The sequence below is a fragment of the Vidua chalybeata genome, chromosome 14, assembly GCF_026979565.1.
Source record: "Vidua chalybeata isolate OUT-0048 chromosome 14, bVidCha1 merged haplotype, whole genome shotgun sequence".
Lineage (NCBI taxonomy): Eukaryota > Metazoa > Chordata > Aves > Passeriformes > Viduidae > Vidua > Vidua chalybeata.
The window spans coordinates 131,168-136,781 of NC_071543.1; positions in this window are offsets into that span (position 1 = coordinate 131,168).

The window sequence follows — 5,614 nt, forward strand, 5'->3', positions numbered from 1 at the left end:
TGTGGGCTTGCTTGGGTTTTTTCTTTTGTGAGGACTCCAGAAATCTGTCAGCAGGACACACACACTGAAGGGCAGCACCTCACACACAACACTACATGTGTGCAAACAGCTGCATCCAGCCCCTGTGCCCACCTTGCTCTCACCAGGTCTTCCCTGTTCCCAAATACTGAACCTGCTGAGAGCATTTAAATGCTGAACAGGAGCTACCTGAGATATTAATTTCATCAGCTGATACACCTTATCTGTTGAAAAGCTCAGGTGCAGAGGCCTTGAGAGAAACTTTTGCTATAAAGAGGCATGACCACAGCTACTGCAAAGGACAGATGATTCAGAGGAGAAGTGAGGGTCACTCCAGCAAATGTGACATGGGAATTTCTCTAGGATTTGGACATTGGCATCAGAATTCAATGAAGCACACCTGGTGTTTCTCAACACCATGTAGTCAGGTGATGAAATTGTTGACTGATTTTTTAGGAATCATTCCCTATGATGATGATGATAGGAAAAAAAAAATTAAAAAGCATTGCTGGATGAGATACCCTTTTCCAAGCCCATTCTGAGCTTTTTTGCTTGAAGAACTAACCAAGGCAAACACAGGGGTTTAGTGTGGTTTCATTTCATTGGAACAACCCTGAAAATGTATTTTCTTGAAGGAGCATTTATTCAAAGTGGGAATTTCTAATGAACAGTGGAAGCTCAGAGAGAAAATGAAGTTTGTGTCAATCAGCTATGTAAAGAGCCATACTAATCCAATCAGAAACAAAACAACACAACAAGTGTTGTTGGATGCAAGCAGTTGGATATCTTACACATCCAACTGCAAAATTATTCAATCACTACCAGCTGCTTCCACTGCTAAATGGGCAACAGCCCAGTGTAATTTGGGGAACAACCTAAGGAGGAAAGAACTAGGAGAAAAAAAAGGTCAATGCACAGATTGAAGCAGAAATGAAGTTTCATGGTTGTTGTAATTCTGCTGAGACACAACCTCTGCCTCTACTGTCTCCTGGGCAGCCACCATAGGATGGCTTTACTTTGAAAAATACCCGTGAGCATGCACTGGGCATGGATTTTCAGAACTGCCATCAGGCCTCTGATGTTCTGCCAGACTCTTAAACAGTTAAAATATCTACTAGAAACACATTAGTGCATTGTGAATGTCCCCAACGGAAAAAGTAGGGCAGGCAGCCAAGCCCAGCCTGCTGTCCTGGGTACGTCTGGTGCAATCTCACCTACTTCCCCAGGTGGGAATGCTGGGCACAGGCATTTGGATTGGGACAAATACTGCAGCAGTCCCAGCCTGCTGGATGGGTTTAAACTGAGCTAAAGCCTCTAGTCCAATTTTACACACCAAAAAAAAAAAAAAGGTAAGAAGGGAAGAAGAATTAAAGTGCATGGATGCAAGTGAGAGATAGCTAAGGAAAGGCTGTTGTATCTCCACAGCTAGATCTCACCCCAAAAAAGATCAGAGCTATTTCAGTAACCACAAAATATAAAAGTTAGGCTGAAGCCTGCCTAGAAACCTGCCTAGTAACAGAGTGATAAATTAAGTGCATCTACTTATGGTATCTGTAAGCTGCAGCTTCACAGGAGCATTTAGGTGAGGAAAGCTGGGCCCCAGTGCAGGGCTTCCTGCTCCCCAAACTCATCCCTGCAGAGGGTCCTCACTGCAGCAGCAGCAGCAAAACACCTCCCACCTGCTTTCTCAGTGTCACATCTGAAACATTTGCAAAATTCAGCCCTAATAGATGGCCACTCACCTTCCTACGATCCTGAACCTTGCTAGGATTTCAGTAGTGGTTTTTTATCCTGTGTTTATAGAATTACACCAATGTATTTCTTTCACACAGTAGTCTCACAAGAGTGTTTTGATTCATTTGCTGTAGTCCATAATTAATATTTTTAGTAAAGCACTTTTAAAATCCCTCCTTTGACATGCTCTGCTCTTATTCTTCCCAGCTCATGTCTGGGTTCCATGTATTTTTACCAACTAAGCTATGTTTGGTGAGACATGTCTTTGTCTTTGCATACCCATGAGTTTAGAGTCTCCTTTCTGTCTTTGACTGATAAAGTCTTAGAGCCATTTGTTAAAGAATAAACCCAACTTTTCTTGCACAGCTTTTTTCTCCCTAGAGAATGTCTAGGGATTGTGCACATACAGGAGCACGATCCTTTGCATGCTGCAGGGAAATGCAAAATCCTTTTAGTCTGTCATATTCTAACTGCTTTTGGGAAGTAGCAAAACAGGGAAGATGAATGCCAAGGTCTCTGAACTCAAAAATCACCCTTCTTCTCTCACTGAGGTATATTTTCAAGCTTACAGCAGGAGAATAATTTGAAAATTGGCTTACGTTCTGTTTTCTCATATCCATCCTCATATTTTTTAATTTTTTCTGAGTGACCTCTCAGTACAAGTGTTTCAACCACTATAACTTGACACAAAGCAAGGGTGACATAGGAACATAGAAATTTCCTCCTGAACATGAGGAGGAGCTTCTTTACTGTGAGGGAGACAGAGCACTGGAACAGGATGTTCAGAGAGGTTGTGGAGTCTCCTCTGGAGATATTCAGAAGCTGTCTGGACACAATCCTGACTAAAGAGTGCTTGGGGACCCAGCTTGAGAGGGGTTTGAACAAGATGAGCTCCAGTGTTCCTTTCCAGATTTACCCATTCTGTGATCTCTCAGGAACTCTTAACTCCTCCTGCACTCGAGGAAATGAAAAGGTGGATGTTGTCTCTCACCGGCTGAGGCATCTCTGCTGAAATTTTCCATCTTGTACAGGTGCTAGAAATCCTATGGCCACTGGGTGTCAGCATCTGTGCTTGGATGCAGAGGACTTGGAAACAGGTGCAGCTTTCCATGCCGCCAGAATTTGGTAATTAGTGCATGAAAATTAAATAGAAGGGATAATGTCTCTGTCACCATAAGAAAGAGTCTTGTTCTTTCTGTACTGTGACGCAGAGACGTGTCACAGCTTTGCTCCATCATTCACCTCTGGTGTGACTGAGGGGTGACATCACCTTGTGCCTCGTGGTATCGTGCCCATGGCCCAGTGCTGCTCCACTGACCAGATCTGTGTCCCCCAGGGCACGTGTCAGCCAACACCAGCCCCTGCCACTGTCCTCCCCCTTGCTTGTGCCACTGAGCACCCACAGAAAGGTCCCATCAGCCCCAACTGGTCTGACTGTGCCCTGCTGTGTGTCCCTGCCTCACAGGCACCAGCTCCTGCACCCCTGAACCCCCATGGATCTCAGCACCCACCCCTGAGCCACTGCAGGCATCTTGGAAGGACAACACAGCCCTTCTGGCTGCAGCTTCTACATGTCAAGGCTTTGGGACTGCAGCACCCAAAGATATAATCTGAAATCTAAAGAGCTTCACAGGCCATGGCAAGTTTGCAGCTCACTGCCTTGTGTGGCATTTGTACATTAGAGAGCATTGTCAACCTCTTTATTTCTATGTAAGAAGCTACATTTTCTCAGGAGGGTCTCTGGTTTTCACAGCTTCAAGGCAAGCAAATGCAGCTGATGCATGTGCTTGGTGGAACAATTTGAGGAAACATATTGTGGCTGAGCTGTCTGAACAGCTGAAATGGCTCTGCAAACTGTCTGTGTCAAGATACCCTTCCCAGTGTAGAGAGAGATAAAACAGCCAGCTGAAAAATGACACACCACAAGGCTTAGCCCCAAATCCAGGATTCATGTCCCTGCCATCCTGGGCTGCTTGCCTTGCCTTCTGTGTGGATCTGCATCCAGACACAACATAGGACTGCTACATCCAGGAAATAAAATGCCATTTCAGCAAGTCTCACACCATCAGACATATTAAAAAAAAAAAAAAAAAAATTAACATGGCTTTGATATTTCCTTTCTTGATGGGTCTGCCCAGGAAACAATCTCAGTGTTTAAGTGGGACTCAGCTCAGGGAGGGCTGAGGGCTGAGTGTGGGTGCTTCCTTAGGCTGGGAGGCTGGATGAGCACGGTGGCAGCGCTGCTGTGGTCCCCAGAGGTGCATGCACTCATCTGGGACAGCAAGGACAGCCTGCACAGCACCTTCTCTGAGATGTCAAATGCGGTTGCACTGCCTCGCCTTTGATGGAAGGTGTGAAAGGTTCCTGCAGCTGCTGTGAGGGGTTTTGAGCCATGGCCATCAGCGATCATCCACAAAGGATGGGTTTTGTTTCCTTGCCTGAGAAGCTGTGAATGCAGGTGACAAAGGCATGTCACACCTTTGGTGTGCTTGGGTGTCCCAGCTTACCAAAGCACTGGTGACTCGCGGGAGTTATTTTCATTTGGGAAAAAAAGAGTACTTAATATCAGGGGGATTTTTTACAAACCAGAGAACACCTTCCTTTAATGTTATCTAGATATCATTGTGATTTAAAAACAAAGGGTGGCAGGATACTCTTCACTGGAATTAATGCAGTAATGGAGAAAACATGCATAGCAAAAAAAAACATGCAGAGCCCGATCTTCCTGGGGATTAGGGCCTCCCTGCAAGGCTGCTCTTGGCCATGTCACCCACCCCAAACAGCCTGACATGGCCATGGCACACAGGTGACAGCAAACAGGTGCCAACAGTGTGTTAAACCACTCAGAGCAACAGCTGTCCTGCAGGAGAAACAAGCTTCAGCAGCACACACAGATGTGAAGCTGCTCTAAATGTTAACAAATGTAACCCGGCAGTGGTCTAACATGTAGGTGAGTGTAACACGACATGGATACAGGAAATTTACACAGGAGAAGGAACCAGAGACAGCAGACACAGGATCCCATCCTGACTCTAGGTACCCAAACATCCTTTGTACCCTCACAGGGTCTGACTGCAGAGGCAGGGCTGCCCAGGGAGCCTGAGAGAGTCATTGTGCCACCTGATGCATGAAGCCCAGAAAGTAGTCCTTGCCTTTTATCTGATGATGTTCCAGCTCTTATCTGTTGAAATGGACATATGTGCCAACCTTTGGGACTCTCAAATTGATCTTGGCTGGTAGTTGCCCAGAACTTTGTGCCCATGATGCCAATTTGTTTAGAAACACTCACGCTGAGAAAACAATAACCTTGTTGCCTGCCAGGTTCAGCAAAGTTCACTTTTAACAACAGAGAGCTTAAAAGGCCATCAGCACAATTTACTCAGCTGAAGAAAAAGCATGAAGTTCCTGGCTACAGCAACAAAGAAAAGTGTTTTTAAAAAGTCAGGCAGTGCAAGCACAAAAGTAGGCTCAGCCCTGAAAGTTTCTCAGCAGTGTTTGCTCAAACACACCAGCTGAAGGCAGCCCAAAAGGACATTACCTCAATGTTGTTGCTCTCCTGAGCAGACTCCAGTAACACCGAATGTCCATGGAAATGCTGTTGTATAAAACAAAACACACTTCTGTGACTGCATGCAGTCAGGCTTGGGTTAGCCAAGCTGGTTGATTCTGGATGCTTCTGAGAATGGAACTGAAATATTGCTTCATAGAATTTGGGGCTGGCCCAGGGCTGGGAACATTCAGCCTTTGCCATGCCTTGACTTCATGCTGTCCTGCGTGTGGGAGTTGCACTGACTTGGCATGGCCTCTCCTGCCTTCCTCCAAAATTGTAGCATTTTTCATGGCTTTGCTAGGACTTGGAAGG